This window comes from Hordeum vulgare, chromosome 1H (genome assembly GCF_904849725.1).
Source record: "Hordeum vulgare subsp. vulgare chromosome 1H, MorexV3_pseudomolecules_assembly, whole genome shotgun sequence".
Lineage (NCBI taxonomy): Eukaryota > Viridiplantae > Streptophyta > Magnoliopsida > Poales > Poaceae > Hordeum > Hordeum vulgare.
The window spans coordinates 102708496-102720019 of record NC_058518.1 but is presented as its reverse complement, the minus strand read 5'-3'; the positions used below and the strand labels follow the sequence as shown (position 1 = coordinate 102720019).

At 43.7% G+C, this 11524-nt stretch overlaps 1 long non-coding RNA gene across 1 annotated transcript; it reads right to left on the bottom strand.

Moving 5' to 3' along the window:
- Window positions 1–331: 331 nt before the first annotated feature.
- Window positions 332–751, bottom strand: LOC123407742. The gene is made up of 2 exons (XR_006612665.1): window positions 646–751; window positions 332–541 (listed from the first exon to the last, which is right to left on the bottom strand). It is a non-coding gene; the product is annotated as an uncharacterized LOC123407742 (long non-coding RNA).
- Window positions 752–11524: the final 10773 nt, after the last annotated feature.

The window sequence follows — 11524 nt, the reverse complement described above, 5'->3', positions numbered from 1 at the left end:
TAGTTTTCATATGGTATTCTCGACAATGAGAAAAGGCATGATACTATGTGAGAGAGAAAGTGTATGAGTATGACAAATCAAACTGGGGATCAAACTTAAATAAATTGCTTAAAGATCTCTAAACGTATCTAGTGGAGCTAGCGAGCACAAGTCTGAATTTTAATGTTTTCTATTTTTCACGTCATTTGGTTGATGGAAATCAAAAGGTAGAGATTAAAGAAGCGTTAATCATCTTGCTAGCCAACGAAATACAGCGAGGCATAGGAGAAGAAAGAGAAACAGGAGATGTGTTTTGTTTCACGGAGATAAGTTCTATAAGGGCACAAACACATACAGCAAAGACATCTCTGACAGCTTAACAAAAAGGGAGTCTGGAACCAACCACCAGCAGTTTCTAAAAGAAACACCAACAAATCTTCATTTTACAATGCAAGCTAGGTTAATTAGCTTGTGCAGTACAGTAGTAGATATGTACAATCATCAGGTGATTGGGCATCCTTGTGTTTCAGGTGCATTTGAGCATGTCCAGCTGGTGTTTAACCTGTAGGTTAACCCTGAACGGCATCAGAAAACACATATCTTTCATGCAATGCAATGACTGATTCATTAATAAGATGTACATGTGGATGGATGGGGAACATTGACCAAAATGGCATTGATCTCCTCTAGCAGAGGCTGTACAATGGAGACCAAGATCATGACATCTCCTCCAAAATCCCCAGGATCCTGGCAGCTCCCCATCAGCAACTGAGTAAAGATCTCTCTTTCTAGAATCAGACCCAATGCTACCTGACAATTTGCAACTATGCTCAACAGATTAGGTCAGTGGAAACAACTCAAATCAACTGATGACTGCAACCCAGCAAGTTAATCTGCGCGCACAATGGATGAGCTACTACTAATATCAACTTTTTTGAAACATACTACTAATATCAATCACTGGGAGAGAAGCTAGATGATCCGCTGATAGACGCACGCGACAAGGAAGTCCAAATCAACGAGAAGCAAGCCCAAAGAAGGAAATTTAAGAAGCTTTGCCTTGCACTCCTAGCTGCTGCAGTGATTTGGTTCATACTCCCTGGATCAGCAGCAAAATTTCCTTCTTGTTGGAGCCATTGGACTGATGATGTTCTTAGTGTACGCAATTAGCTAGAGAGAAGCTACTGTGTTCTTAGTAATATGTACCCTGGATCAGCAGCAACAGTTCTTACTGTGCAACATTATATTTGATATGTATCCTAGATCAGTTTTTGAATCATATATGTTATGAAAATATATGTCCAAATGAAGTTTGTATGCAATCAGTTGAAAAAAAAGCAAAAGAATTTAGATTAATACTCCCTCGGTAAAGTAATATAAGAACATTTAGATGAATAGCTTTATCCTTGAAACATATATCATGATGCTATCACCTAGCTCCTGCTTTCCGTAATAATGTATGATCCTGACCAGCTTCATGCGTGCTCTTGTAAAATTAAGTATGGCTTTCTGGTAAAAATAAAAATAATTATATCTTGTCGGCTTTCTGAAGACACACCGCGTTTCGAAAGAAAACAAAAGATTTCTTCTCCATCTAGTTGCTTTTTCCAACAAGGTTTCAGCACCATGTCTGTTCTCAAAAATCAACACGAAACACCTACCATCTGTAGGCAGGAACATCTCAGCTCTTACTACATGATGTCTAGCTGCTCGCCTTATGCTCGTGATGGAAAACAATGGGCAAGTGCAGGGTCAACGCCATACTTTTCTACCCTTGGTTCAGTTTGACTGCAGACAAATACTGACAGACATGTTTGGTTCAGCAGTTTAACTAAAGACAGAGGGTAGGTTAGTTACCTTCTCCAGGCAGGGGTGGGCGTCCTTGAAGTCGAGGACGATGAGCGCGAGGGCGGCGGTAATGGCACTCCAGGACATGTTGAGGCCGAGCAGCAGCCCGACGAGCATGCCCAAGGTGATGGCGTAGACGCACGTCTTCCACAGCCTGTTCTTCCACTTCTCGTCCATGGCCGCCTCCTTCTCCTCCGCCGAGTTGAAGCAGCAGTACTCCTCCTCCTTCGTCGTCACTCTGGCGGCGGAGCCCCTCCTCTGGTGGATCCCAACTGTTAGAGCATATATCTCCATATGTGGTTTTGGTAATTGATGACAATTCCTATGGACTAATGGTTGCCTTAAGTTACATTTATAGGATTTGTCCAAAGGCACTTCTTGAAGTCCATCTGTTGGGTTCAAGGAGTTTATATGATGACCAAGGTGGTATTCAAGGTATTATCCAAAGAATGTTCATAGAGACACATGGTTGATCAAGATCTCAGACAAAGAGCAAATCAAGATGATCAACACACAAAGCGTACAAGATGTACCGAGAGGGATCAAGTGATCCCATGTTATGGTAAGCATTGTCCATTACGTATTTGTGTACTAACCCATGGTCTTCGTGAGAGTTCTATGTGGGGGTTAGGTGTGTTTCCATGGGCTTGCGTCAAAGGGAAGATCTCATACAACCCATGAAGTATGACGTCAAGTTGTGATAGTCATCAAGATTGCGATGTGCAAGTTCAAGTGGATCAGCACGAAGATATCATGCTTGAAGCTTGTTGTCCATTGTGGTGGCAATGGACTTGTGAAGATATGCTGAAGAGTGGCTCACCCATAGTGAGTATGGGGGAGCAATCAACTAGTCTTCATGAAGCCAACACAATCAAGAAGGGTGGTCCATCTTGAGGAAGCCAAGATCATCATCATCTAGCTCAAGAGGACGAGGTGCAAGGTATAGGTTTGCCCTTGATAGATTTTCTGTTTAGGATAGATTGTTGTACTATCAAGGGGGCTCTCAAGTGAGTAGCTTGATCGTATCATTCGTTGAGAGCTCAAACCATTTGCATCCTTGCATCATACTTCTTGGTTCTTGTTTGGTGTTTCTCTTTGTGAGTTTTAGAGCTTATGGTCATCTTCGTGTCAAGCTCGAGTTCATCGAAAACGGAGTCCATATGCATCTACTATGATGTTTTCGATGTTGGAGTTTTTGTCGGTTCTTCGTTCATAGAGGACTCACATCTCTATATCTTTGGCATTTTCATAACTGCATGGTCTTAAGATTTCTAACAAGCTTGGGTTTGCTCGATTCGGAGCTCGTATGCGAAAGTTATGGCTGTTTCAGTGGCGAGCGGTAGTACTGCGGGACCTAGCGGTAGTACCGCTAGAGTTGGCGGTAGTACCGCTGGCCCTAGCGGTAGTACCGCTAGCTGGCGGTAGTACCGCCCCTGGTCAGCGGTAGTACCGCTCCAGGAGCTTAGTACCGCCTGCCTAGCGGTTGTTCGTGGACGGACCTTTTTGCGAAGACTTTCTTGGCGGTGGTAGTGCCTTTGCACTACCAGGGGCCGAGCGGTAGTACCGCTGGAGTGCCAGCGGTAGTACCGCTGCAGCGAGCGGTAGTACCGCTGGAGCTCGGGCAGAGAGTGGGGGTAACGGTCTGATTCCTTCCCCCACTATATAAAGGGGGTCTTCTTCCCCCTTGGTTTTATCCATCCGTTGAGCTCTTGTTCTACCTCCATTGTTGACATTCTTAGAGCTTTCTTACTCTCAATCCCTCCAATGATTCTTGCTTGTTCTTGAGGGAAAAGAGAGAGGAGATCTAGATCCACATCTCCACCAATCACTTTCTCCTCTATGTGAGGGGAACCCCTTGGATCTTGATCTTGGAGTTCTTTGTGAGCTCCTTGTTCTTCCTCTCATATTTTCTCCATAGCTTTTGTTGTTGTGGAGGGATTTGAGTGTGAGGGACTTGACCACTTCGTGTGTTCTTGCCATTGCATTAGTTGCATCGGTTTGAGTTCTCCACGGTGATACGTGGAAGTGAGAAGTTGAGAAGCTTACTACCTTTGGTACTTAGTACCCTTGATATTGTTCTTCGTGGATGCTTTGGCATCCTAGAAGCTTGGTGGTGTCTCGGAGCTCAATCATTGTGGTGTGAAGCTCCAGGAAGCGTCGGGGTCTCCAATTAGGTTGTGGAGATTGCCCCGAGCAATTTGTACGGGTACCGGTAACCGCCCACAAGGGTTGCCACGTGTACGGGTTCGGTGACCGCCCCCAAGGGTTGCCATTTGTACGGGTTCGGTGACCGCCCTCAAGGGTCCCTTAGTGGAATCACGCCATCTTGCATTGTGCGAGGGCGTGAGGAGATTATGGTGGCCTTAGTGGCATCTTGGGGAGCATTGTGCCTCCACACCGCTCTAACGGAGATTAGCATCCGCAAGGGTGTGAACTTCGGGATACATCATCGTCTCCCCGTGCCTCGGTTATCTCTTACCCGAACCCTTTACTTATGCACTTTACTTTGTGATAGACATATTGTTTATTGTAATCTACCTTGCTATCACTTAGTTGTTTATCTTGCTTAGCATAAGTTGTTGGTGCACATAGGTAAGCCTAGTTATTTGTAGGTTTTGTGCTTGACATATTAAACGTCAGTTTTATTCCGCATTTGTTCAAGCCTAAACCTTAACTATTTTAAAGCGCCTATTCACCCCCCCCCCTCTAGGCGACATCCACGTCCTTTTCACCAACGCCGTCCAGCGCCTCTTCCTTGGCGGCTTCATCGTTGGGCTTAACCGGCGGCTCGCAGCAGTGCGCCTCGCAGCCGGCCGCGTCGGGAGACCGTTGCATCGCTGCGTCACCGAGGTGGCTTCAAGACTTGGAATCCGGCTCCAACTCGGGCTCCTCGTGGATCGGGGCCGGCGACCGGTGGGAGGAGTGGGGCGGCGGCGCGGGGAGCAGATCGGAACCAACGTGGATCGGGGCCGGTGACCGACGGGAGGAGCGGGGAGGCGGCGCGGGGAGCAGATCGGATCCGGTGTGGATCGGGGCCGGCGACCGGAGCAGATCAGGGGCTGCTCGTGGGTGTGGGAGATGAAGAGGACCACCGCCTCCCACGCGTCGATGCCGGTCAGCCCGAAGGTACCGGTGGGGAGCCCGCCGGTGGAGGAGCGGCGAGAAAGCCCCTCCGATGGGAATGGATAAGTCGGCCGGTGGGGACCCCGCCGGTGGAGGAGCGGCGAGAAGGCCCCTCCGACGGGAATGGATAAGCCGGGGAGGGGGGTTATGTAAAACCGAAATGTTTTTAACTTAGAAATGTATTGCGGGTTGAATACCGAAAAAGCGAGGGGTGTTTTTGCAAAAATGCCACGACGGACGACAGAAGCGCTGCGCGCTTTATTATTAGGGGAGAATATTCGAGGTGTATTAGTGATAAAATTTGATGATGCAATAACTGCATCATTCGAGATGATGTATTAGTTTTATGATATGATAATATTCGAGATGATGTATTAGTTCTATTATATGATGTGTGTATGTTATTGCACGGAACACCTCCTATTGCCATGTTTTCCCAAAATGTTGATTCATTTCTGTTCTGGCAAATTTTAGGCACTCAGTTTGTCTTATTTTTAATAATAGTCTTGCCGAATTTTTCAATCATGAACACAGGAAATGTCTGACGACCATAGGACCCCTGAGTGTGATTACTACGGCGATGATTGGGATTTGTGCAACAGGTGGCCTCACGTGCGACACGGCAGGTTCTTCACCATCAAGCTTGGTGAGACCTTCGATGTTTGTACGGTATGCAACAATGACAAGTGTATTTTTGTAATTAAGCATGATTTCTGTTTCTTTGCTTCAACATGTAATTTCTGTTTTGTTCAATTCGACTAGTTCCTCCCATGCCATGCAAGAGGGTATGTGTTGGAGAGGCTCGGTTTTGAAGACCACGAGAGTGTGGAGACGAGGAGACCTAACCTGAGGACTAGACATGGTCACACATTTCTGGTCAAAGTAATGAATGCATTTAATAACACAAAATTAGGGTACCCAAATTGGTAAGCTCTTTGCAAGGCATATGGATTTCAGGAGGATATGGAAATAACCTTCAATCTTCGTCCTGAAGATCATATTGAAGGTAACATCGACATTTGGGTGGATGTCCATATGATTACTGTTTTACCTCCATGTGAGTTTGTCAACCATATTTGTCAAGTAATTTGCATTCTATATTTTAAGATAGTTGGTGTTCAACTGTTCATCCATACTAAATTTGTTAATTTATAATTTATATCTTCTTTCGTTTCTTCAAGTGAACTACAGAAATTAATTGACACAACACACTAGACTTATGGATCACATCTAATTTGGGAGGAGAAGGATGTTCTTATCCACTTTCTCCTTGGTCTCCTAGTTGCTAGGGACAACTTACCGTATAATTTGGGAACTAGCCCAACTTATACATTTTACATGCCACTACTGCATAGGTTGAGGGTGGATGACAATCACCGAAATATCTTGGTAAGAGTTGCTAATTAAGCACACTACTATTGCGCAAATGGTGTTGATTACATTGCTAACTAGGCTACCATTATGTTCTTCAACAAAAACTAAGAAATGATGTTGTGCCTTTGCTGATGCATGGCAAAGGTCATATGACAATTAAAAGCCCATCGAGGGCTCAATTTGATTCTCCATACTCGACTGAGCGCAAATCAAAAGATCGGCTCCAAATTGAAGCATGGAGACCAATAAAGAAGGATTGCAAGCCATAAGTTGGAGACCGTTGGATCTCTGTGCTTCATCACAAAGACATAGGTGTTATTCTATTTTATGAAATTTTACCTTGGAGAGAGGACTGGGTCCTATGAGAGAGAAGTTTTTTCTCGTTTATATTAACTTGGCATGATCGATTAGGATGATGATTATTATCATGTTTTCCTATTTTAGGAGATTTTAACTTAGTATGATTAAGATGATGATTATTTATATGTCATATATTTAATTAAAGTGGATGGATGCAAGTGATCCATCTACTTTAATATAAATGTAGTTACTTGAACAATAGTTATTAATGTTGTATATTAATATGTGTAACTGTGTGTAAATATAACATACTTATAAAAAAGAAATTTGTGCGTTTACCAGTGGCGTGGGTTAGAAAAGCATGCTACTTATAATTGAGTTAGCAGTAGCGTCGGCTAAGAGGTGAGGCTGCTAAAGTTTAGTTGTAGCACCGGGTAAACGGCGCTACTGCTAAAAGTTAGATGTAGCGTTGTAGTAGTAGCGCGGGCACCCGCGCTACTGATAGTTCAAAAACCCGTGCTACTGCTACAGTTTTTCCTAGTAGTGTACCCTACTGAAGCAACACAAAGTTCTGGAGAGGCAACTCCACCTTTCTGCTACAATGTGCAGTAGAAACATTACTTAAGATACACCCTTCTACCCACAAATCTAGCATGATTTTTTTCTCATCTAATGTTCCTCATGACCTACCTAATAGAGAAATCAAATGGCGAGCTATAGGAATAATATCTCAACTTTTCAGATTGACTAATGGGCTACGTGGCACCGACATGGTGGCGTCGGGCGGGACGACATCGGGTGATACGTCTCGAACGTATCTATAATTTTTCATTGTTTCCTGCTATTATATTATCATTCTAGGATACTTTTTGAGTAATAATTTATCAGTTTATATTATTTTGAGCACTAACCAATTGACCCAGTGCCTAGTGCCACTTGTTGTTTTCTGCGAGTTTTTTTACTTTTCAGGTTTACAGTACCAAATGAAGTCCAATTGCCCCGAAACTTCTGTATGATTTTTACTTGACCAAAAGAAAACCTAGAAGGCTCGGTAGAAGACCGAAGGACGCATGAGGTTGGCACAAGCCAACAAGGCGCGGCTAGGGGGGTCGGCATGCACTGATGGCTTGTCCCTCCCAGGTGGCCCTCCTATCCTCGTTATCTAGCCTAGAAATTCACATATATTCCAAAAACCCTAGAGGGCATTGCGAATCACTCTTTCTTCCGCCACAAGTCTCTATCCGCGACAATCTCATTTGAAGCTCCATTCCGGCACCCTGCCGGAGGGGGGATCAATCATGGAGGGCCTCTTCATCAACCTTGCTGCCCTCATGATGATGTGTGAGTAGTTCACCATATACCAACGGGTCCATAGTTAGTACCTAGATGGCTATCTCTCTCTCTCTCGCTTTTGATCTTCAATACAATGATCATCGCATCTTTGCTTCTTTCTATCTGATGTAATACTTTTGTATGGTGTGTTTGTTGGGATCCGATGAATCGTGGGTTTATGTTCAAATTATTCATGAAAAGTATTTTAGAAACCTATGATTATTATGATTCTTAATTGCATGATCATCATAGCTTCATAAATCTCTCCGATCTATTGAATTGCTTTGGCTATGTAGATTGATATTTCTTTAGTGAGAAGGGTGCGTTGTAGTGGGTTCAACCTGACAGGTTTCTATATCCTAGTGACAGAAGGGGACAGGATACGTCTTTGTGTTGTTGCTACTATGGGTAAAATGATGGGGTTTATTCATATTGATTGAGTTTACTTTGTCTACATCATGTCATCATTCTCCAAGCATTACTCTATTTGCCATGAACATAATACGTAGAGAGGCAAGCATACAAGCGCTCTTGAAGTGGAGTAATAGTAGTAGGTGCAGTCAGAAGTCGGTCCATTTTCTTATGGGCGTGACACTTATATACACATGATCATTATCGTGAACATGGCATAACTATCCGCTTTTCTGTCAATTGCCCAATAGTAATTTGTTTACCCAACGTATGTTGCTTTCATGAGAGATGCCATTAGGGAACACTATGCCCCCCGGGTCTATTCACTTATATATTTACAAAAATTATCTTCACCTTGCTGCCTTTATTTCTCTTCTATTTTATTTTGCAATTCATAATTATCTACAATTATATACACATCTCACTTGCTTGCAAATAACGAGATCAAGGGGATTGACAACCCTCTTACCCGCATTGGGTGCAAGTTGTTTGCTCTTTTGTGTGCATGTGTTGAAGACGGTTGAGGATTGATATTCCTATTGGTTTGATAAACCTTGATTTCTTAATTGAGGTAAATACTTACCCATATTGTGACGCAATTACATGTTCCTCTTTACGGAAAACCTAATGTAGATCACAAGTATCATTAGGCGGAGATGGGCGACGTCAGTGGGGCGACGGCGGGTGGAGATGGGATGCGTCAGGCGGCGGTAGCAACGGGTAGGGAAACGGTGGCGTCAGGTGTGGAGGCGGAGGGAATCAAGAGGAGGACAAGCCGGTGGAGTTGGGGATCAAGAGTGACACAAGGATAATTTTGTTTACTGCATCGGGCTGTTAAAACCGACTAGTGCTAGTGTAGGCCTTATGCGCCTCATGTACAACGTCGAGCCCAATGTGAAACGCGAGCACTAAGAAAATAGCTAGGACATTCGAATTTGTCCAACACCATCGCCATTTGAAAAAAGTAGTGTTGACACTGTTGAGAAATGACACGCCACGAACAAGAGTTGTGGCTAGACATTTCTACACTAGTGATAGGAAGATTAAATGCAAAGATGACACGGAGATTTTTGACGTGGTTCCGATAGGTGCTGCTATCATAAATCCACGTTGATGGAGACTTCAACCCACGGATGGTAATGGTCGCGCGAGTCCACAAAGGGCTCAACCCACGAAGGGTCCATAGAAAATCAACCTTGTCTATTCCACCATGGCTTATTTCCATGAAGGACTAGCCTCACTCGGGTAGATCTTCACCAAGTAGGCGATCTCCTTGCCCTTACAAACTTCTTGGTTAAACTCCACATGAAGTGGGAGGCTCCCAAGTGACACCTAACCAATCTAGGAGACACCACTCTCCAAAAGGTAATAGATGTGGTATGGATGATGAACTCGTTGCTCTTGTGCTTCAAAAGATAGTCTCCTCAGCAATCAATCACTCTCGTACAAATTTAGCTTGGTAGAACAGATTGATTCGACGTAAAGCAACTTGGGGAGGCTAAAAATCAAGATTCATATCATTGGAGTGGAATATCTTGATCTCTACACATGAGTAGGTGGTTCTCTCTCAGAAATTGGATGGGGTAAGTGTTGGCTTGTTCTGAGTGATCTCTCTCTGAATGAGAGGGAGGTGGAGGGGTATATATAGGCTTCTCCAAAAATCCAACCGTTACAACAATATTTCCCAACTAGGTGAAACCAAAGCAAAAAATTGGTTGCACCGACTAGTGCAAAATCTTGCAACTTTTGCCGTTTCGGTGAGACCAATATATAAATTACGATGAGACAGGTTTTTGCTGGCCTAGGTAGTTACACAAACTCGGTGGTACCGATTTACAAAAATCAAAAATTGCGATTTTTAGCAAATGGATATCAGTGAGTTGGTCACTATTTTCGGTTGCACCGAAATAAGACTTCGTTGCACCGAGAGGTTAGCGTTGGCCCTCGATTTGTCTAGGATAAAACTCGATAGGGCCAAATATGGATACTTGGTGGCACCAAATTTAGACTTTGGGGTTTGGACAGGATATTTTTGTGGGAGAATTCATGAGGATTTTTGTTGGCTAACTATAAGCACTTGAGCAACCAGCTCATCATAGATACCTCACCCCCTTTGAATAGTAATGGCTTTCCTATGGATTAAAATGTGATTTCTCAGAAAATGCATAATATAGAGTCTTGAAGCTTGTTGCCGATAGATGTCCCTATTATCTTGGGGATCTCCTCACAATCCTTTGCCAATCCATTCACTGAACATTTCCTGAAATATACTTGGTAGAATCATTAGTCCAATGAAATATATGTTGTTATTAATTACCAAAACCACCTAGAGAGAAGTTGTGCTTTCAAAGTGCTTGAAGATATTGCTCCAAAACCCTCAACCACACCCTCCAAATCCAATCTATACAAAACCCTAAACCCTATCTCGATCTCACCAAAGCAGCCAATCCCGGGATATAGTCGATGGAGCCACTTCCTAAACCCTAAAAAATTGGACTCACTGAGATGACCCTTCGGTCTCACTGAAGTGACCATGCCAACATTCTGTTAGCCATCAACTTTGTTTTGGAAATCCTGAGTTAGTTGATCGGTGTCAACGAAGTTCACATGCCAACCTTTTGTTTCTTATCAATTTCATTTTGAAAATTCCGAGGGACATTGATCCATCTCACCGAAGCGTGGAAAGTTCTTAGGTCATCACCCATCGGTCCCTCCATGATGTTTCATCTAGTCTCACCAAAAAGCCAAAAGTTCAAACATTTTACATCACTCGGTCTCACCGAGTGGTTTTGCCCGGTCCCACAGAGATGTGCAAAAAGGTGTGTAACGGTTGGATTTTTTATGATGGATATATATACCCCCACTCACTCCACCGACTAAAAGTGAGCAACCAGAACGAAGCCACCACTTCCCACATCAATTTTTTGAGACCAACACCTATGTTGAGATCAAGGGATGCCACTCCAAACATATGATCCTTGATTTCCATCCTCCCCCAAGTAGCTCTCCACTCCTATCCTCCTCCTACCACTATACCAAACCTTTGAGAAAGTGATTGAGTGTTGATGAGACTATATTTTGAAGCACAAGTGCTAGTATTTCATCATCAACAACAACTAATATTACCTTACGGAGACTGGTGTCTCCTAGATTGGTT